The 24,387-nt window shown below is 37.4% G+C and overlaps 1 long non-coding RNA gene across 1 annotated transcript; it reads left to right on the top strand.

Annotated features, from left to right (window-relative positions):
* Positions 1–3,389: 3,389 nt before the first annotated feature.
* LOC307170171 lies at positions 3,390–15,988 on the top strand. Its single transcript, XR_013823311.1, has 3 exons — positions 3,390–3,459; positions 11,166–11,246; positions 15,573–15,988. It is a non-coding gene; the product is annotated as an uncharacterized lncRNA (long non-coding RNA).
* The last annotated feature ends 8,399 nt before the right edge of the window (positions 15,989–24,387 follow it).

The raw sequence follows: 24,387 nt of genomic DNA on the forward strand, positions 1-24,387 counted from the left end.
ATTCTCAAAATTAGTTTATTTTATGATTATTTATGTATTGTATCTCGATTTAAATGTAATTTATTGTATTACCACTGACAAAACTGAAATTTAGGGTTTTTCAGCACCATTTCCGTTCACAGATTTAGCAGCTTCCTATTAGATCAAACCACCTAGCAACCACCCAGCAACCAAATATCGTCGCCCTGGCAACCATCACACCACCCTATCGTCATGGCAGCGAGTTCAGAAAATCTTCAGAAAATGTCCAAATCTAGTTTGTGTCTGTGATGTTTAATTCAGCCGCAACATGTCCGTTCCGGGAATCGCAGTTGAGGAGATTCTGAGAAGAGATTTGGCGTCAGCTAATGTGCTTCAGTCAAGAACACGACCCCGCTTCTGTCTTGTTGTTTTTGCCTTTGTTAGTTGCAGTAACGCTCACTGATGTCTTCTGAGGGACCGAGTCTGACTGATCAGGACGCTCAGGCGAGTCGAGACAGCTCAGTTGCTGTGTGTGTGGGTGTGGGTGTGTGTGTGGGTGTGGGTGTTGATGTTGAGTGAAGGATCAGAACAGCAATTGTCTATGTTCGATATCTGGACTACAGTGTGGGTATTTTTAGAGCACGTTTCCTTTGAAGAGACGAGAATGAAGTCTCTCTCTCTCTCTCTCTCTCTCTCTCTCACACACACACACACACACACACACACACACACACACACTGAGCACATCCTCCGCTTGCTAACATGAAAGACGTCTGAAACATTCATGTGTTTCAGTTGTACGGCCTTGTGTTATTAGTGGAGAATATGTGGAACATAAAGAAATCGATTATCCACATTATTTACACGGATATTTACTGCATCATACATGGCCTTATTCATGCAACACGAACAGAATTAATCTGTGTACATCATATACAGTCGATTGTCCCATTGAACTGAACATAAAGCACCATTCGGATACTAAGCTGCCTTTATAAAATAGTATATTTGTAAGACCTACAGTATTACAATGTAAAAAAATCGCTGCCTTAAATTTTTTAAGTACAATCAACTTGGATGTTTAAGTCATTTCAACTTAAATTACATTTAACTGACTTAAAAAATTAGTTGGATCATAAAAAAGTTGATTATTTTGATGATTAAAGCAATGTAAAAAAACATGTCATAACTTATTGATCATTTAATCTTTTTTACAGTGTAGCTGTTTCGAAAAGAGGCATCAACTGAATTAAGTGCATTAAAATATACACATTCAAAAATATAAATATTAAAATGAACTCTACATCACCACCAGGGTTCCCACACCTTTCAATCAATTAATTTCGCATGACTTTCCCACTTTTCAAGAACCATTCTATAGATTTTACACTTGCAAAGATCAACTCCATTATGCAATGAAATATTTCCCTAGTGCCACTAGTAAATGATGTATCTCATTTTAATATTCATCGCATATTTAAATGCATGGACAGGACCGGAGAGTTTTGTCATAAAACCAGACTATCCAGAGTAAAATGTTTTGGGGGTTTTTTCTTCTTTTTTTACATTCTCATTCTTCATTGTCCTCCACGTGCGTGTGGCTTTTGATTGAGGTGATGAGCCTTAACGGAGGAATATTCTTTTGAGCTCGTTCTCCATTCATTTCGTAATTCCTACACTTTTCATCGCATTCAGCTCCACTGTCATTGAAGCTACAATAATTCTATTATGGAGACAAAAGCCAGAGATCCGTCAGGAAGACAGTGAATGGGATTTTGTGGAGATTTGAATTAGAAAAGAGAGGACGTCACCTTCTATTATAGCTTCATATTGTTTGATTAATGCTATTTATACTATGCAGATTAACCATATAGTATGGAAACACAAGGATAAGAAAGGATGTTAATGGGTGATTCTTTACTTTTGAATATTTAGTAACTAGTAAAACTGTTTCTGGTGGATTTTTTATGTGTGTGATGGTAATGAAAATAATGACATTTCTCACTTTTTATTGAAAAAGTTGGATAAGTCTTGCACACCAATTAACTTTACATTTTTATAACAATAAGAAACTGATTGTTTCTGGAGTAAATTAACTTGTACTTAACTTAACTTAACTTGAGCAGGGGACCTTGCGTGCGCTGCAGGATTTTAATCCATGACGGCGTAGTGTGTTACTAATGGTTTTCTTTGAGACTGTGGTCCCAGCTCTCTTCAGGTCATTGACCAGGTCCTGCCGTGTAGTTCTGGGCTGATCCCTCTCCTTCCTCATGATCATTGATGCCCCACGAGGTGAGATCTTGCATGGTGCCCCAGACCGAGGGAGATTGACCGTCATCTTGAACTTCTTCCATTTTGTAATAATTGCGCCAAAAGTTGTTGCCTTCTCACCAAGCTGCTTGCCTATTGTCCTGTAGCCCTTCCCAGCCTTGTGCAGGTCTACAATTTTATCTCTGATGTCCTTACACAGCTCTCAGGTCTTGGCCATTGTGGAGAGGTTGGAGTCTGTTTGATTGAGTGTGTGGACAGGAGTCTTTTATACAGGTAACGAGTTCAAACAGGTGCAGTTAATACAGGTAATGAGTGGAGAACAGGAGGGCTTCTTAAAGAAAAACTAACAGGTCTGTGAGAGCCGGAATTCTTACTGGTTGGTAGGTGATCAAATACTTATGTCATGCAATAAAATGCAAATTGATTATTTAAAAATCATACAATGTGATTTTCTGGATTTTTGTTTTAGATTCCGTCTCTCGCAGTTGAAGAGTACCTATGATAAAAATTACAGACCTCTACATGCTTTGTAAGTGGGAAAACCTGCAAAATCAGCAGTGTATCAAATACTTGTTCTCCCCACTGTATATCATTTTTATAGCAAAAATAAATAAATTCACGGTTCCCAATATAGTCAAACCAAAATTTATTCAGACATCTTCAACATTTCTCACATTATCACAGTTTATTCGCGATAGTTTAGAAAATGGGAATGAAACATGAGCAGAACTCAGTTGATATTTGACTGGTTTTGTCCGTCCTTCTGTTAGACTGTCTCACACATGAATTATGTTGAATATCTGTCAGCTGTTAAATTTAACTACACAATTAGATAATACCAGTTTAGCTCAACCAATTACCAAGCAATGCTTTATTTTGTTCTGTCTGTGGTTAAGAAGAAAAAACACTTCAGCAAAACATGGTCAGGTCAAAGTGTCTGAATCATTTCTGGTTTATAAATGTTACTGGTAGTCACTGTATGAAGAAGTTGTGGGTATAATATGTCACAGTTTACTTTATTTTGATATCCGCTCTTACATAAATGAATTATAGTGTCCTGCACACACTAGTAAATAAATATCAAAAATTATATCTGGTGTCTGAATAATTTTTGGTTTGACTGTAACTGTCATTACCGTCACACAGCTTCACGGACACCCGATTGAAAAGCCTATGAAAGATCTCATCGAAGCACATCATGTGGTCGCAGTAAAGCTTGATGAGCAGGTAAAATTATCCTTATGTCACATAATCATCCTCCATCTTCACCTGTGATCTGATCTTATGTGTTTTTACAGATTGCAGTGCTGTGAGTAATAGAAGCTGGGTTTAACTGATGATATTTACACAAGTGCTCGTTTTCCTTGAAGCTTCATTTGTGAGTGTATGGCTGTTCTTAGGTTTATATTGCATGTCGGAATGGTAAAGGTCAGACCTTGATGGCTCAGTGAAAATGTGATAATTTCAATGACTATACACTTTCAATTTTAATGTGCTCCTATCTAAATACAACTCTGAATAATAATAATAATCACTAGATTTATACATTTACTGAAGGATTTGCTGGCAGTAGCCTCTGAATACTTGCTACCACAATGCTAGGGGTGGTTGCTAGGGTGCTCAGGGGGGTAACTAGGGTTATCAGGGTGGTAACTAGGGAGTTCTGGGCAATTTCTAGTTTTTTTTTACACAGTGTTCTGGGTGGTTTCTAGGGTGTTCTGGGTGGTTACTATAGTAGGTAGTTGCTAGGGTGTTCTGGGTGGTTGCTTGGTGTTTTATATGGAGCTTGGGTGATTTCTAGAGTATTCTGGGCTAGAGTGCACTGGGGTATTCTAAGCAGTTTCTAGGGTGTTTCTAATGTGTTCTGGGCTGTTACTAGTGTGTTTCTAGGGTGTTCACAGCAGTTACTAGAGTGTTTCTAGGGTGTTCTGGGTGGTTTATAGAGTGCCCTGTGCAGTAACTAGGGAATTCAGAGCATTTTTATGGTGTTCTGGGTGGTTACTACATTAGGTAGTTGTTAGGGTGTGCTGGGTCGTTTCTATGGTGTTCTGGGTCGTTTCTATTGTGTTCTGGGTGGTTACTATAGTAGGTGGCTGTTAGGTTGTTCTGGGTGGTTACTACATTTGGTTGTTGTTAGGGTGTTCTAGGTCATTTCTATGGTGTTCTGGGTGGTTACTAAATTAGGTTGTTGTTAGGGTGTTCTGGATGGTTACTACAGTAGGTAGGTGTTAGGGTGTGCTGGGTCGTTTCTATGGTGTTCTGGGTCGTTTCTATTGTGTTCTGGGTGGTTACTACAGTAGGTAGGTGTTAGGTTGTTCTGGGTGGTTACTACATTAGGTTGTTGTTACGGTGTTCTAGGTCATTTCTATGGTGTTCTGGGTGGTTACTAAATTAGGTTGTTGTTAGGGTGTTCTGGGTGGTTACTACAGTAGGTAGGTGTTAGGTTGTTCTGGGTGGTTACTACATTAGGTTGTTGTTACGGTGTTCTAGGTCATTTCTATGGTGTTCTGGGTGGTTACTAAATTAGGTTGTTGTTAGGGTGTTCTGGGTGGTTACTAAATTAGGTTGTTGTTAGGGTGTTCTGGGTGGTTACTACAGTAGGTAGGTGTTAGGGTGTTCTGGGTTGTTTCTATGGTGTTCTAGGTAGTTGCAACAGTAGAATGTTGTTAGGGTGTGCAGGGTCATTTCTATGGTGTTCTGGGTTGTTTCTATTGTGTTCTGGGTGGTTACTACAGTAGGTGGTTGTTAGGGTGTTCTGGGTCGTTTCTATGGTGTTCTGGGTGGTTACTACAGTAGGTGATTGTTAGGGTGATCTGGGTGGTTACTACAGTAGGTGATTGTTAGGGTGTTCTGCGTCGTTTTTATGGTGTTCTGGGTGGTTACTACAGTAGGTTGTTGTTAGGGTCTGCTGGGTCGTTTCTATGGTGTTCTGGGTGGTTACTACAGTAGGTTGTTGTTAGGGTGTTCTGCGTCGTTTCTATGGTGTTCTGGGTGGTTACTACAGTAGGTTGTTGTTAGGGTCTGCTGGGTCGTTTCTATGGTGTTCTGGGTGGTTACTACAGTAGGTTGTTGTTAGGGTGTTCTGGGTTGTTTCTATGGTGTTCTGGGTGGTTACCACAGTAGGTTGTTGTTAGGGTGTTCTGGGTGGTTACTACAGTAGGTGGTTGTTAGGGTGTTCTGGGTCGTTTCTATGGTGTTCTGGGTGGTTACTATAGTAGGTTGTTGTTAGGATGTTCTGCGTCGTTTCTATGGTGTTCTGGGTGGTTACTACAGTAGGTTGTTGTTAGGGTGTGTAGGGTCATTTCTATACTGTTCTGGGTTGTTTCTATTGTGTTCTGGGTGGTTACTACAGCAGGTGGTTGTTAGGGTGTTCTGGGTGGATACTACAGTAGGTGGTTGTTTGGGTGTTCTGGGTGGTTACTACAGTAGGTTGTTGTTAGGGTGTTCTGCGTCGTTTCTATGGTGTTCTGGGTGGTTACTACGGTGTTCTGGGTGGTTACTACAGTAGGTGGTTGTTAGAGTGTTCTGGGTGGTTACTACAGTAGGTTGTTGTTAGGGTGTTCTGCATCGTTTCTATGGTGTTCTGGATGGTTACTACAATAGGTTGTTGTTAGGGTGTTAAGGGTCGTTTCTATGGTTTTCTGGGTGGTTACTAGGGTGTTCTGGGTGGTTACTATGGTAGGTGGTTGCTAAAGTGTTTGGAGTGGTTACTAGGGAGTTCTGGCTGTTTATTGTGTAGTTTCTAGAGTGTTCTGGGCAATTTCTTGGGTCTTCTGAGTAATTTCTATGGTGTTCTGGATAGTTACAACAGTAGGTAGGTGTTAGGGTGTTCTGGGTCGTTTCTATGGTGTTCTGGGTGGTTGTTAGGGTGTTTGGCAGCAAAATGTGGTACTTGGTATGAGCAATAGTATTAGCAATGCTTAGCAAACAACACTAATAATAAACATCAGGCAGCTTAATTCGAGTTAATCATGCAGTTTTCTTTTGGCATCAGCTCTTTAATTTTAAGTGAGTGTTTTTCTGTCTTATTTTGTTCTCATCTGTTTATTATTTTTGAGTTATATTCTTGGTTGTTAGCGCCTGACAACCTCACAAAGCGCCAAATAATCACCCCCGACTTTTCAATGCCGCTCACTGTCGGTCTTTATTAGCGATTCCCTCAGCTGAAACTACCCAAATTACACATAATAATCCAATTAACATTTGGAGTCAGCAATTAAGTTGCTTTCCAGAGCCCTGATGTGAAAAGAGAGCTTAAGCGGCTGGACTCTTAGCATTAGCGTTAGCGATGTGTCTGCATGCCCACGTCCAAATGTTTACAATCCAATCAACGGCTCCGTTCGTCCTCTCAGTCAGATCCAAATGCCGTGTTTGCTGAGTAAATCCAAACTCGAGACAGGTAACAGCTGTCTGGCAGTGAAAACAGTTTTAAAGGAACAATTCACTCATAATTATAGTTTTGTCTTTATTTACTCACTCTTGTGTTGCTGTAAACACATCTGATGTTTTAATTTTTCTGTACAACACATAAGGAGACATTTTGGAGTGTTTTTATGCAGCCCTTGTCTGTCGAAGGCCTAAAATGAATCATAACAGTATACTGTATATGGACTACTATTATGGACTATTTTTAATGGTGATTTTTATTCCTTTTTGTTATGGTTGTAATCCTCAACTGCAGTTATATAAAAATATAAATAATTCTTAATAATTTCATACTTCTTTTACTGATTAATTTTGTAAAACATTTTTAAATCAATTTGATAACATTAAAAAAAGAAAAACAATAGTATACTGTTGGTTTTATGAAACAGTTTATTTACAAAATGATTTTATTATAATACTGATTTAAAAAAAATTAATATTAATGTTTAGTAAATTCTTTATTAAAATCAATTTGATAAAATATTACATTCTAAAAATGGTTTCATTTGTTCCAAACTAAAATGCTGTTATTTTGTTTATTTATTTATTCAACAATGATTTTATTTTCTATTTTAAAGTTTCCTTTGCAGTGACGTTAGCCAATTGCAACAATTGCACATTTAGTATGCGTGGTTCTATGAATATGCAAATGAGCCACGCCTCCACTCACTCACTCAGCTCAGAGATCCACTGGTTGACGATCACACGTTGATCTGATTGGTTACAAGGTAGTTTGTGACGTCAGAAACACCAGCGATTTCAAAGTCTTTGGTTCACTGCAGTTTTAAGGAGAAAATACTCAGCAATGGTGTCGACTTATGAATTTACACATGGTTTGTCTTAAAGCATATTAAAAACACCACATAGACATATAAACAACATTAAAAGCTGGATTTTCATCACAGGGGGACTTTAAGTTGACACGTGCGTCTAGTTCACGTTTACATAGACTGATGATTAAAATCGGACGTGTCCTGTATGAGTTGTTGAGTAGCTGTTGCATTAACCTCCTGAATACTCAAATAGTCATTCTTACAGTCAAAATAATATAGTTGCAGCCCTGATTCATAATATTGCGAGTCGTGTGGAACAGCATCTCTCTGAAAAGGACGAGCCCTTCCCTTCATGGCTTTTAAAGTGCATTAGACCTTCATTCCCTGATCCTGCTCTTTTTCCCCCATCTAAAACATGAAACTTGGCGGGTTAAAAGGCTTGTGCTCCTCTATCAGTCCCTCTCCGGCTCTTTGTTGAGTGGCTCGGCTGGGAAAAGGGGTTTGATGTACTGACTGAAGACTCTTGAAATCAGCGCGGCCCATCTGATCTCTCGAGCCCCGGCCGGCGAATCCACCAACCAATCAGAAATCAGTATCAGTGCGAACACGACCTTCTGTCTCGAAACACTGGACTTTGTGTTGTTAAATAAAGCGAGGCATTGCCGGGAATGAGAAAACGCTCTTTTCTGGGGATCTGGCAAGCGTCCCGGGATTCTGACTTCAGCAGGTATCGGCTCCATCTGGCTGATTCGTGTCTGATGGTATCTGCTCAAAAGGAACTGGTTTATTTAGAGAATACATCAGGACAGGAGAGATGCTGAAGATACAAGGCTGTGAGGGCCGGCGCTGGGCTTATCAGGGCTCTGCAGCTCAGTGGGCGGGGCTTGAGGGTGATGGGCGTTCCTAATCAGGGCTCTGTCGCTCAGTGGGTGGGGCTTGAGGGTGCTGGGTGGGGATAATCAGGGTTCTGTAGCTCAGTGGGCGGGGTTGAGGGTGATGGGTGGGGCTAATCAGGGCTCTACAGCTCAGTGGGTGGGGCTTGAGGATGATGGGCGTGGCTTATCAGGGCTCTTATTATTATGTGTACAGTCGTTTGTCTCTCACAAACTCACAACTAAGATATTTGTATTTATTTATTTTTAGGTTCGATTATTATTATTGTTTTATGTGATTGTTTTATTTAATTTATACTTTTTATTTAGATTATTATTAATATTACTATTATTATTATTATTACTAAACTGAAATTAATTCAACTAAAAAAGATTGAGATTTTTTTTTTTATTTAAAGATTATTATCATTATTATTTGTCCTGATGTCCAGTTAAACTAATAAAATAACTAAAAATGTTTCATATTACTTTTATTTTATTTTTAAATTGACTTTGATATTATTATTATTGAAATTTGAGATTTTGTTTTATTCAATTTATATTTTAATTTATTGTTTTTAGATTTTTATTATTAAACTCCATTAAAGCCAACTTAGCTAAAATATTTTTTACTTTTATTATTTTATTTATTTATTTTGAGATTAATATTATTACTATTGTTATTAATTATTTAATTATTTATTTTTCCTCTAATGTCCTATTACACTCACATTTTAAAACTTAAATACGTTTTTTTTTTTTTTTTACTTTTTCATTTTCATTCCCCTTCTGATGTCAAAAGAAAAGATTATTTAGTTCAGAGAAAATTAATTTCACCAAGTCATGCCTTAAAGCAAATTAAAAAACGTATTACAGCGAATGCAGTGGTTTTTGGCGAGACTGATTTAAATGACACTACAACTTAGTTAGAAACAACCCGACTGTTCGAGAAGTTAAATTACGGGCAAAGATAATTAGATTTTTCTCTAATGCATAAACAAAATAACTAAACGACAGATTAGAAGGTTTTAATTCGACAAACTTGATACTGTCTTTGATCAAAAGCTACATTCGCGTGTAAGACCTGAAAACAAATCTCTGAAAATCATAATACAGGCGCAGCCCTTCTCATCGACATGAATTTCTCAGGTTTTCATGATTTCAGAGGATTTGTGAGGTGACACCAGGATCACATCTCGCCTCTTTCCCTTCAGACACCAGAGGGTTCGTCATTAACCCTCATTGATATTCAACAAGCACACGTTTCTCAGATGAACGCGGATGAAGGATCTATCAGAAAGTCATAACGAATGATAAATCATGCTGTTGTCCTTAGTTTCTGGATGTTGCACGGTTTAATTAGTCTACTTTGGGAGCAGAAGAACATGAATAAAGATGAAAACAGTGAAGTTATGGTGAAGCTCAGGGGCCGTCGGTGGAACGGAGATGCCACTGACATTTTTAGTGGAGTAATTATTGTAATTAATGCTAGATGATGACCTGTACGCATGGGCTTTGAGGCATGGGAGATGGAAATGACTCCATCGTCAAATATTCACACTCTCAAAAACACTGGGTTAAAAACAACCCAATTTGGGTTAATTTGACCCAGCAAATTGGGTTCTTTATTTAACCCATCATACTGGATTGATTCATTTTTACCCAAACTCTGGGTTGTTACATCTGACCCAGGATCTGGGTAACACAAAAACTACCCAAACACTGTTGTTACATCTGACCCAGGATCTGGGTAACACAAAAACTACCCAAACACTGGGTTGTTACATCTGACCCAGGATCTGGGTAACACAAAAACTACCCAAACACTGGGTTGTTACGTCTGACCCAGGATCTGGGTAACACAAAAACTACCCAAACACTGGGTTGTTACGTCTGACCCAGGATCTGGGTAACACAAAAACTACCCAAACACTGGGTTGTTACGTCTGACCCAGGATCTGGGTAACACAAAAACTACCCAAACACTGGGTTGTTACGTCTGACCCAGGATCTGGGTAACACAAAAACTACCCAAACACTGGGTTGTTACATCTGACCCAGGATCTGGGTAACACAAAAACTACCCAAACACTGGGTTGTTACGTCTGACCCAGGATCTGGGTTACACAAAAACTACCCAAACACTGGGTTGTCACGTCTGACCCAGGATCTGGGTTACACAAAAACTACCCAAACACTGGGTTGTTACGTCTGACCCAGGATCTGGGTTACACAAAAACTACCCAAACACTGGGTTGTTACGTCTGACCCAGGATCTGGGTTACACAAAAACTACCCAAACACTGGGTTGTCACGTCTGACCCAGGATCTGGGTTACACAAAAATTACCCAAACACTGGGTTGTCACGTCTGACCCCAGGATCTGGGTTACACAAAAACTACCCAAACACTGGGTTGTCGTGTCTGACCCAGGGTCTGGATAACACAAAAACTACCCAAACACTGGGTTGTCACGTCTGACCCAGGATCTGGGTTACACAAAAACTACCCAAACACTGGGTTGTTACATCTGACACAGGATCTGGGTAACACAAAAACTACCCAAACACTGGGTTGTTACATCTGACACAGGATCTGGGTAACACAAAAACTACTCCAACACTGGGTTGTTACATCTGACCCAGGATCTGGGTAACACAAAAACTACCCAACACTGAAAAGAATAACCCAAAATTTGACCCAAAAGGCTCAACCCAGGATTTGGGTAGAAAAAATAACCCAAGATTTTTTAGAGTGCAAGTTTTTCAGTTTGCAGTAAAGTGTCACCTGACTCATTTTGTGGACTGAATGAAGTGTTCATCTCGTTTTGTTACCAGTGCTGTATTTTTATCCTCTTTGACAGCTCCAGATGTCAGAGCGGCGTGAACATGCTTCGAAACGCCTCTTTTCCCTGGAAGTCGCTCGCGTTTGGAACGACGTGAGGGTGAGTGAACGATGACAGGATTTTCATTTCCAGTGAATGATTCCTGGAAAAAATGACTTTAAAGTCTTCAATATTGCAGATAAGTCTCATAACATGGGTCTCACCCCTAACAAATGTGGATTGGGGAGTCGCACGTAGCCGAGGAACATTTGCCACGGCCTCCTAACAAAGACGGATGTCTCTCGTTCAGAGGAGCTGATGGAGGGCCCGTCAAATTAAGAGAGATCACGGAGGTCTGTTGGCGCAGCAGCAGGGGAGCGTATTTTTTAATAAAAGGAAGAGTGTGTGTTCCTTGAGTGTGTGTTTCCCAGTCTGACAGGCACATGCGCCATGCTGCGACTGCACGTCTGTTGCGTGGGCTTGTTTCTCAATGAGAGCGAACAGGCTCCCGCTCTATTTGCTGTCCATCTCATCCGCTCTTTGTCATCACGATCCTGGGTTTATTTCCTAGAGGTATTTCTTTTGAAGGGCTGAAAATTAAATTACCGAGCAATCCTTTGATTTGCGTAGCATCTGGGTCATGCCTCTCCGGAAAGGAGTTGGCAAAAGATAACACGAAAACGAGGAAAGGAGATTCGCAACCTGCAAATTACGACTTAAACTTCTCTGCAACGACAATAACTGTTTATCAGAGAATTTGAAACTGTAGCTTCCCAAGCTAACTTAAGGCCTGTTCACACCAAGAATCATAACTATAAAGATAACTATAATGATAATGATAACAACTATAAAGATAACTATAATGATAACTATAACTATAATGATAACGTTAACTATAACAATAACTATAATGATAACTATAACTATAATAAATATAATGTTAACTATAATGTTGACCATAACAATAACTATAATGATAACGTTAACTATAACGATAACTATAATGATAACTATAACTATGATAACTATAAAGATAACTATAATGATAACGTTAACTATAATGCTAACCATAACGATAACTATAAAGATAACTATAACAATAATGATAACTATAATAAATATAATGTTAACTATAACAATAACTATAACGTTAACTATAATGTTAACCATAACGATAACAGTAAACTATAAAGATAACTATAACGATAGCGTTAACTATAACGTTAACGATAATGTGAACTATAACAATAACGTTAACTATAACGATAATGTTAACTATAACAATAACTATAACGTTAACTATAATGTTAACTATAACGTTAACTATAAAGATAGCTATAACGTTAACTATCATGTTAACTATAATGTTAACTATAACAATAAATATAACATTAAATAGAATATTAACTATAAAGATAACTATGACATTAACTATAATGTTAACTATAACAATAACCATAAAGATAATTATAGAACTATAACGTTAACTATAACGATAACTTTAATGTTAACTATAATGATAATGATAATGATAGCTATAACGATAACTATATTAGCGTCCACACCAACACACGATATCGTTCTGTTTATTCTTAGCTCGCGCTGCAGTTTTGTCGTCTGTCACTTTAAATGCTTGAGATCATTAAAGCAGGATGGATTCTGATTGGCTGTCAATGTTTTTATCATTCATCAGCTGGAAATTTTTTAAAAAAAAAGTAATTCCAACGATATCGTCAGTCGTTATAGTTGTGGTGTGGAATCGCTATTCTTTTAAATGTAGAACTATATCTTTATCTTTATCTTTATCTTTATCGTTATCGTCACAGTTATCATCCTTAGTGTAAAGATTGGATCGCTAACATGCTAAAGTTAAGTTTAGCTACTCACTGGAAATTCTACGTTTTCTTAAGCAAATGATATATAGTTACACTACTGAGAAATGAAGCTAGGTTATTAGCATGGCTTCTTCTCAACAGCTTACGTTGCAGAGAAAGGATTGCTAACACGCTAAAGCTTAGCTACTCACTGGAAAAATCTATGCTTTAGCAGATAAGATACAAGCATGCTTCAAGAAATGTAGCCAGGTTTTTAGCATGACTTCTTCCATTCTGTTCACTCACTTCTGGTTAAGACCTAATTACAAAGACACAGCAGAGAAAGAATGCTAACACGCTAAGTTTTTAACACGTTTTTAACGACAGCAAACAATATGTCGAGAAGTTTAGTTTTTAGATTATATGTGATTATCTGGAGTTATATTTGCTGACATGAATCCTTGAGATTTAGCAAACATTTACTCGATATGCTAACTGTATATCCTCACAGAATTAGCAAAGAGGAAGCGCAACAATCGAGTGATGCATGTATATGTATTTTGGAAGAGGTTTTGGTGTTATTACGCTAGTTATGCACCGTTAGCAAAATAAAACGAGTGGCATTTGCCTGTTTGTTATGAAGGTTATTTGTCAGTGCCGTGGAGGACGTGTTTTAGCGTGTGATGCTAGAAGTCGGTGGAGTGAGCCGGCCTGTTTTGATGGATACGGAAAGCACGCTAGTCCCACAGCAATTAGCTTCTTCTCCGCTAGAGCCGAACTGTCAGGCTGATGGAGTCTCTCTGGCCCCGGCTGTCAAGATGTCCTGGCGGAGTCCAAACAAATGCTTCCTCCATGTGTTTGCTTTGTGTTTGACCTGCTCTCTGGCTCCTCTTCACTGGATTGTAGCGGGATTGAAACGCTCTCCTCCGAGGCTTTAGCGGAGCAGCGCTAACATCAGCCATGAAACATTTAGCCGCAGTTCTTTTGTAGTGTTTTGTCGAGACTTTTGTAGTATTTTTATTTTCCTGAAGTCTTAAAAATAACAGGTTTATTTGTAAGAAGCATGTTATACTTGTGGGTGTTTTATCTGTATTTTTTATTAGGCTATTAGCCAGGGCTGCCAACTTTTGAGTTTAGCTTGGAGTGAAAATTGTGTGTGTGTGTGTGTGGGGGGTATTTATAAAAAGTATTTATTTATTTTAATTACAGGTTATGATTAGAGATGCACTGATACTAAATTAAATTATAATACTGATAGCCGATTATTCTGAATGATATCCGCCGATAATTAGATTTTTCTTAAGGAAAAAAAACAATACCAGGAACAATCTTATTTGGTACACTATAATATTAGAGGTTAAAATTAACAACAGAGCTGTTATATTCAACTATTTATTTCCAGATAGAATATTTACACTCAAATACAAGCTGAAATGTTTGTTTGCAACTCATCATAGTTTTTATAAACACTTCTTCATGGCAAATTTATTCAAACATACATACATAATTAACAGTAAATAAACTCTTCTCTAGTGTTTTTATAGGTAACTAACCAACTGGATAACACTGGATAACTTTCCTGGGGTGAATACAACATTAAGTGATATTGTTCTCAAGCTGTTTTATACGGATTTCGGTAAGTTTTACTGTATCGTTCAACATACCTTCTGATGTTCATGCATGTTTTTTAGATATAACTTGTATTAAAGTGGAAGAAAAGACGTGCACTACAGTGATCTGTCACGTCACACTTAAGAGCCTCAAAATGCCATTTTTTGTGTGATTTTCGTGATAAAATGTACATAATTTAAAAGCTGAGACTGTTTCTCATCAGAAGTAACCGAGCACAAGCTCTTTGTGATTATTGGACGAGAGGAGCTACAAATAATGTTTGATGTGGAAAAACTGTAGATCTGGCAACCCTGTCTTGAACTACGGGTGATTCACAGGGTCAAATAAAGCCTGCATTAACGTCACTATTTTTTAACTGTTTTAAAGCGTTATTGTTGCGTTAACTTGCCCTAATTCAGCACAAGAGAGATTTCCTTCACAGACAGTATGAGTTGCAGTAGGACACGTTTTTTTTCCGCACCCTTTTGATTGACAGGATATAATCAGATTCGGCACTGATCATCGGCTGTTTTTAAACAATCGGTCGATAGCGAAAATAATAGCTTTAATCAGTCGATACATCGGTGCAACGATTAATCGCATCCAAAATAAAAGTTTGTGTTCACATAATATATGTGTGTGTACTGTGTATAATTATTTAGTATATATAAATACACACATATGTATATATTTAAGAAAAATTTGTTATTTATATATAAAATATTTATATTTAGATATATATTATAAATTATATATAAATATATATACAGTATATACATGCAAATATTTCTTAAATATATATACATGCATATGTGTGTATTTATATATACTAAATAATTATACACAGTACACACACATATATTATGTGAAACACAAACTTTTATTTTGGATGCGATTAATCGTTGCACAGCCCTAATAATCACATTGAATTATAAGTAGTTATGATAAAAATCTGATTATTTGTGTTAAACGTGCTGTTTCATGCTCTCCCAAACACTAACCGGCTGTTTTTTTCATTCAGAAGCAGAGCTGAATCCAGCCTGCCGTATTAACCGGCCGAGAGCACAAGTGAAGCACTTAATCTGCCACCTTAAATGAAGCGCACAGGTCCCAGACTCCATCCTGGAGCACACAAGGGCGGATCGGGGCGGATCTCGGATCAGGAGCGCTCGATCTCACGCAGGACGACTGAAGGAGGACGCCACTGGACAGAGGACATTACCTGAGCCTGTTTTCAGATCTTCTGTGTTGAACACGAGTGTGATGAAGCGTGGAGACGTTTGGATCTCTGCTCTTTTGAGTTTGAAGTATAAAAGTGACTCGCTGTCTGGCCTGGAAACCTGAATTTGTTTGTGGAAAGTTATCTGGGCGAGATGCAAATGTGCAAATATTCACATTTCCTTGGCCTCTTCCTCACATCCTTTCAGCGCCATCTTTTTCCAGCACATTTTTTTTTTCTATATTGCCAATTCTTGGCCAGAACTTGAGTTGACATATCTATTTATTGATGGTTTTGTAGTGTAGAGTGCTGTGTAAGTATCGACCCGCTCTGAAGCCTCTCGGTTCTTATCAGCCAATAGTGGACACTGTGTTAGATAAGCTCATATCTGCTAAATCAGACACCGTCGCTGGAGATCAATGCCATGAAGACACTCGTCATGTGACGACGACCGTTTGCTAAACATATCGAGCTGAGGGAAGAAGACCCTTTCAAATTCATATCTGCCACGCTTCCAGGCGGCTATTTAGAGCATTCAAGTCCTATCTACTTGAATTGGGGAATCCTGAAATCTTAAAAGCTGCTTGCCGAACTCACAATTAAATTACATATTTCAAATCAGCAACAAAATCTGACACGAACAGTCCCATAAATCGTGTTTCTTCTGCTTAAATAGCATTAAAATAAGCGTATTTTTCAGGCTAGTCCAGCCAATGCACATGTGCAGTCTTAAGTGCAGTGATGCGACGACTTTAAAATAACATTAAGAATAATAATAATGAAATAATTATATAAATTTTATTAATAATAATAATAATAATAATTATAATAATAGTAAAAATGATATAATATAAAAATAATAATTATAATAGTAATAAATAAAATAATAATAATAATAAATAATAATATATAATAAAAATATATAATAATCTAATAAAATAATAATAATAATAATTTGTTACATTTATATATCGCTTTTCTGGGTACTTCTGGGTACATGCTTACTGTACCAATCAGCGATTGGCTCTTTTATTTAGAAGGCGGGACTTATTCCGAAATATTGCGCTTTGCACTTTCTCACTATATATACTATGTTTTGGGAAGACTGGACGTTATAAATGACCGCCATTTTAAAAAACGTTAGAAAATTACGATTAAAAATGTATAAATATTCAGCTTTTTCACTTGAATATTGTGAAAAATATAATTATAAATGCATTTCAATTAAAATGTACTATATTTACTAATTTTGTGTTTTTTAGGCACTTAGAAAGGTTACGTATTTTTTTCTGTATTTCGATTGCGTTTTTTAGCTAAGCCTAATGACTTTCACACTGTAAGAATGAAAATACACAGCATGTAATATAGGCCCAAATAGTAGGCCGTAAATATTTTAAATATAAATAAATCGCTCTTTTTCGCTCTGACTCTGATCTTGGAATTTTGTTTTTCCGTCATCGCCGCAATGCGAAGGGTTTTTCATGAACGAGGCTCTGTTTTCGCGTTTCGTAGTTTACCTGCATTTCTTTCTTAACTAATTTGCAATTACAACAACATTTCTGTTGCTTTCAAAAAAAAATTATGCGAAATGAAATGAAATTATGCGCAAATGGAATCAGTTCTCTCAAAACGAGAATGTATTTGACCCCGGATAAAGATGTTTTGTCTGAAGTCCTTCAACTTCTCAGGATACGAAGTCTCCGAGGTCTCCGCTAATAGCCGGACGTGTCCCGCAGTTGGACGTCTCTGGCTTTGATGTTCACCTCTCCTCGTTACGTGTCCCCGCGCTCTCATTATCATTCTTGCCAAATTACCTTTGAAGTTGTTTTTAATTTTCTAAACGTATGCCCCTTCCAACGCCTTCTTAACAGCTCATTAGGCTACGAAAGCACAGCATCCTGACTAAAACACTGCATAATTAAAAGTGATCGAGCTTCACAAACTTGTACGGGTGACGGATTTTGACCAAACTGTGTTTGTTTTACTAATTAGGCTTTTTTTCTATGTTTAGCTTTCTTTAGTGTGTAATGTTGATGTTTGAGCATGAAACAAGTCTTTCCAAAGTCCCTCCAGCAGGAGTTATTCTCTATATCAGTGTCAGAGTTCCTGAACTCCTGAAACGCCTCCATTGTAGTCTTGAGTTTCTTCCGGGAACGAACACGTCACAATATTCCTCATTTAAATAATTAATACGCAGAGTAAAGGGGCGGAGCCTGGTTGAGTTAGTTAGTAGTGTGTTAAACTGGCGGTTATGGTAAGGGGCGGGACATTTCACAAACACACTCAAAGCGCTCGGCCAATCACAACACACTTCTCCAGTCGACCAATCAGAGCACAGTGTGCTTTTCAAGAGGAGGGGCTTCATAGAGACAGGAAGTAAACAGAGCGTTACTGACAGACTGGGAAGAGAGGAGCTGCAACAATGGAGAAATAAAGTTAGAGAAAACGTAAGAAAATGGCGCAAAAGTTTAACGATTAAAAATGCATCAATTTTCAGCTATTTCACCTTTCAGCAACTCACAAATGTTTCGCAATTGAGACTCAAATTGATTTCAAGGGAGTTTGGACCTCTGAAATCTCAAAAACTGCTTGCCGAACTCACAATTAAATTACATATTTCAAATCAGCAACAAAATCTGACACGAACAGTCCCTTAAATTGTGTTTCTTCTGCTTAAATAGCATTAAAATGAGCGTATTTTTCAGGCTAGTCCAGCCAATGCGCATGTGCGATCTTAAGTGCTGTGATGCAATGACTTTACCAATCAGCGATTGGCTCTTTTATTTAGAAGGCGGGACTTATTCCGACATATTGCGCGTTGCACTTTCTCCCATTGCGAGTGCATGTCTTTCTATATATAAAGTATTTTGGGAAGACTGGACATTATAAATGACCGCCATTTTGAAAAATGCAACAATTTTCATCTTTTTCACCTTTCAGCAACTCACAAATGTTTCCCAATTGAGACTCAACTTGATTTCAATAGAGTTCAACTACAAAACACTCTAATAATAATTAAAAACGAATATTTCATAAAATAGTCTGTTTTTGATTATTAAAGTATCACTTTGTCCACTATGTTGGATTTGTATTATTTTTAACATAGATGCATACGATTCCTCTTTAGATTTGGGGCAAAATGAGACTAAAAGACTCTTCTAACCTTTATAAAACTAAATATCGCTGAATGGTCTGGTTATTATGTGGTGTATAGAGCTATTCATGCTGATCTACTACTAGCGTCAGTGAGTTTCCCAGTGCATTGTGGGCCGCGGGCGCTGGTGTTGGCCTTTGAGAGCTGGTTTCATTCAGTCGCTGTGAAAGAAGCCAGAGATCATCTGATGAAACACGGACCTGCAGCTCCTGCTGTTGTGCCTTTTACTCGCGGCTGAAGGTTGTGTGTTTAGCGAGGGAAAACTGGAGCTAGAGGTCTGGCCAAAGTCTAGGTGTATTGCATACTGATTGCATGCTATTCCTGGAGGAAATTCAATGCAATTCAATTGTAAAGCATCTTCAGTTGAAAAAAAAATTCCCATGGTTCTTTGCGTCTCATTCGATGCCTTTATCCGCTCAGAAAAACAGTGCTGAAATTTTAAAGACTGCTAGTCATAAATAGCATGAAACTGATCATAAATGATAACGTGAAGCAGCGTTTCCATATGCATGATTTGGACGAGATATGGCACACAAACATTCATCAATTAAATACTCTACTTCATGAAAACCCAATTAACTCACGCTAAAGTGAGCTGGAGAGTGTATTATTTTATAGTGTATAAAAAGAGGAAAAGAGCAGCGTGAACATTATGCTAAACATAAAAATATGTCATTTGTGCTCCACAGAAAGAAAGCTGAAGTCTGAGCAACATGAGGGAGAGAAAATGAGACATTTCATTTTTTGGATAAATTATTCCTTTAAATATTGTTGATTTGTTACTAAAGTTGTTTGCTTGCACACAGGAACTGGTGTGTTATATATATAATTTATATAATTTTTAGTAGGCCTATAGTATTTTTATAGTGGTGTTATATTATAATATGTGATATATATATATATATATATATATATATATATATATATATATATATATATATATATATATATATATATATATATATATATATATACAGTGCAATGCATAAGTGAATACACCCATGCTAAAGTTGACTAAAAAGAGGAATAAAAAATCATATTTTGGAAATTGAACTTAATGCCTTAATTTTAAAAATTAGGAAAAATCCAACCTTTAAGGACACCAATTTTCTTTGTGAATGAATAATGTATCGTAAATAAATAAATGTTCTTCCTTAAAATACAGGGTGCATAAGTGAGTACACCCCTATGTTAAATTCCCATAGAGGCAGGCAGATTTTTATTTGTAAGTATTTAAAAAAAAAATTTTTTAGGATACTATGCATCCTGATAAAGTTCCCTTGGCCTTTGGAATTAAAATAGCCCCACATCATCACATAGCCTTCACCATACCTAGAGATTGGCATGGGGTACTTTCCATAAGATCATCTCTCAATGCAAATCAAACTAGCTATTAGGCTAACTGAAATAAAACCATGCCAGTCTCTAGGTATGGTGAAGGCTATGTGATGATGTGGGGCTATTTTAATTCCAAAGGCCAAGGGAACTTTATCAGGATGCATAGTATCCTAAAAAAAAAATAAAAAAAAAACTTAAAAATAAAAATCTGCCTGCCTCTATGGGAATTTAACATAGGGGTGTATTCACTTATGCATAGCACTGTATATATATATATATATACACACTCAAAAAAACTGCTGGGTTCTTTCAAACCAAATTTGGGTCAAATATGGACAAACCCAAACATTGGGTTAAAAATGTCATAATCCAATGTTTGGGTTTGTCCATATTTGACCCAAATTTGGTTTGAAACAACCCAGCAGTTTTTTGAGTGTATATATATATATATAATTTATTTATTTATAGTTTATTATATTAAATATATAATTGAATCATTCGTAATTGTAATATTTATAGAGCTAGAAGTACAGTTTACACAAACGGGTTCTCAAAATAAAGACCAACAAAAACTTCTCTCTTTTAGGCTAATAAATTCCCCAAACACTTGCTTGCCTATGATGTTTAATATGCCTGAAATTCCCATTTAATCATTTCAATTTTTCAGCTAGTGTGTAATTATGGCTAAATTGAAATATCCTGCTCGTGTCTCTTAAAACACTTAACAGAAGCGAAGACGCGCGTCAAAGCCGCTTCTGCTGAATCACTCGCATTAAGCAATTATCAGACAAAACCTGCTTAATCTGATTATGCTTTAATAGACAAATCTCCGAGGTTTGAGAGACGAGCACAAACACAGAGGAGGAAAAACTGCTCCCTCAATGAACTTCATATGATTTATTTGGGCGTATTAGCATTATTGTGTAGGAACAAATGCAGCGGCGGCGTATATTCTGCATTAATAGCGGCATTAAAGCCTGAATGTCCTGAAGCGTGTGATAATGTCAGTCTCATACTTTTATTCCGTGCTTTCTCACATCAACTCACACCAAATAAGCAGCAGCAGCAGCTCCAGAACATTATTGTTTTCTCCTCACCTCTAATAGGATTTCTGTGGTGTCTGTGGCGCGGTGAATTACTACGAAATAACAACAATAAAACACAAACACACGGACAGGGATTTCCGCGGAGTCTCCACGGGCCCAGGAGTGTTATGAGTGTTATGATGAGCGAGGTCGTTTGCAATATTGGACCTTTCTATCATCCCGCTAGCGGAGAGAGTCAGGTCTCGGGCCTGGAAAAGGGTTTGTTTCGAGGATTGTGTGGATGAATGAGGTCACGAGGAAGAGGACCGGAAGGCCTGAATCTGACCGGAAACGCGCTTCCAAATTCAAAATTAAGTCATTTTTATGGAATATTGCAGAGTTTATTATTGGAAATGATTTATCCGTGCACATCATGTGCCTCGTAATCTTGAATTAAAATGAGTTCCCCTCCCTCTTGCAGCAACTATTCTCTGATGACGTGTCAACTGGCGCGAGGGCGGGGCTTTAACCTGTCACTCACATGAGATCCACCAATAGGAAACCACAATCATCCAATCAATTCCCCACAGACAAAATCAAGCCCCACCCAATTCCGTTACAAGTCATTTATATATATATATATATATATATATATATAAATGACTTGTAACGGAATTTACAAAACATACATAAAATGTTAGCATATCACTTGCTAATAATTTATGAATGTTTTGTAAATGATTAGTTCATCATTAACTAACCACTTATAAATGACTTACAGCTGAACGTTATTATAAAGTGTTACCACAAAAGGTATTAATTGTAATTATATCAATATATTAAAGTTACATATGAAAATAAATGTTTATGTATGTATTTTTTAATGTTACATATTTTTATATAGGCCAATCTATGTGTGTATAACATATATATCATTCAATATGATTACATATAGCAAAATATATTAATGAGTGCATTTGAACTCTATGCATTAGCATTACACTTTAGAGTAAAAAATGTTCACATACTCTATATTTTTGCACTTTTTTGAAGCACTTGTAATGTTTCTGCAAATATAATGCAGTTCATAAGTTGTTTTATGACTCACACCCGGGGTAATTAATTTTTCACTCAATCTGCATTAGATTGAAGTAAGAATTGCACAAATTCTCTCCTGAAATGAAGCTAAGGTTTTTGCTACTTTTAGCTGGTTTTTGCTTGTCTAGTTAATCCCGGCTGGAGATTCGCTGTCTAGTTGTTCACCCGACTCAACCAGCACCTGAAATCCCTCTTAAATTATATATATATATATATATATAAAACAAGCAGCTAGACTAGGCTAAGACCGCAGCTAACCACCTTGTAGCAGTTTTTGTCAGCAGGGAGGTGATGCTAATGGGCGAGTGAGAGAGATTTTAATTAAAACTTTTATTCTCTTGCATTTTTTTTTCCGGAGATACTGAAGTGAGGAATAATTAACATCGATGCGGGAGCCATTCCAGTGAGTTTTATTGACACGGGACACGGTTGCCAGATGTGCTACGGCACAGATGCGCGGCCATGCTAGCGCTAAACTGAGCAGACTTATATTTGCACTGCAATTTTTATTGTTATCTATTTTAATAACACAACTCTCCAGTGTAAAATCACATCTTTTATGGAGACGAAACCCAGCCTGCGTTGTGTTATATTGAGAGCTGTTGAATTAAACAGTGCAGAATCTGGATTGAACAGGCCCAAAGCAAAGGAAAACACAATTATGAGTGTTTCAAATGCTGAAAACACAATGAAGCGCCAACAAAGAGAGCCGTTTATTCTCAAATACTCTTTTTCTTTTCATTCTGGGAGGTGTAAAGTTGAAGAAAGTAGCTTTATTTTGAATCCAGCTTTGAGTTCTTCATGGGAAAGCTTCAAAAAAGCGTGTGTATATGTTGTTGTGAAAATGTATGTTTGCTAGCAGATGAAATGTCAACATTTACGTCACGATCTGGCGTATTTCCAACCAGGAAAGACAAATAAAGATGGCAGCCATTTAATTCACTCCAATGAATGGCTTTCTCTTGTATTATAGAGCTGCTGGAGTGAAACTAACCAATTGATTTCTAAGTCTGAAAATATATCCAGACATGACAAGGTTTTCAAAGCACTTCTTTTCCTTGTTTCTGTCTTTAATCAGCCGGCTATCATTCTCTGAAGTCGTTTTATCATCTTGACCTGCTTTATTTTTCATGTTCAATTGGATTTCTCTGAAATATCTCAGTACATCAGACGGAGTAAAGTGAAAGCGAAGGGAAAACTGTCCTTGAATTAAAGCACACAATTAGCTGTGTTTTATCTAGGTTTTAATGATTTGCTTGTGGATTGAAGCTGGTTTATTTCCGTCCCTCTGGGCTCCGTTGGCGTTACGGATGTTATTTGGCCCTTGGCCTAAACAAGCGTCGGGACCCCTGGAGAGAACCTGAACTCCACGTGAACCGATTCTTTAATTGAGGCGTTCTAGAAGAGAAAAATGGCTGTTTAAACGCATTGGTTCGGTGATTGATTCATTTCTGTAAACCATTCGTTTAAAGGAGTGGTGTAATGCCCTTTTCACAAGATGTAAAATAAGTCTCTGATGTCCCCAGAGTGTGTATGTGAAGTTTTAGCTCAAAATACCCCACAGATATTTTTATATAGCATGTTAAAATTGTCACTTTTTGAGGGTGAGCAAATACGCACCGTTTTTGTGTGTGTCCCTTTAAATGCAAATGAGCTGCTGCTCCCGGCACAGGGGGCGGAGCTTCAAGAGCTTGCATCCTTTTACCTCACACACACATGCACTGAAAATTTGAACTTTGAGCGTTGTAACGTCTTTGATGTTGTTTATGCTCAAAATGCAACTTTACACACTAACTAAAGTTAGAAAAGTGAAATCATAATCAACCACCCCTTTAAAATCCATCTGTTATTATTATGTTCAAATTCAGAGTATTTTTTTCATAAACAGACTGGGGCAAGTTGGGGCATGTCATTTATTACATTATTTTTCAAAGAAAATTATTTTTATGTGTTTGTATTTTGCACTAAAACCACTTAGGAATCCTTGGCAACTACACAGAGC

The sequence above is a fragment of the Squalius cephalus genome (assembly GCF_949319135.1).
Source record: "Squalius cephalus genome assembly, chromosome: 13".
NCBI classification, from domain to species: Eukaryota; Metazoa; Chordata; class Actinopteri; order Cypriniformes; family Leuciscidae; genus Squalius; species Squalius cephalus.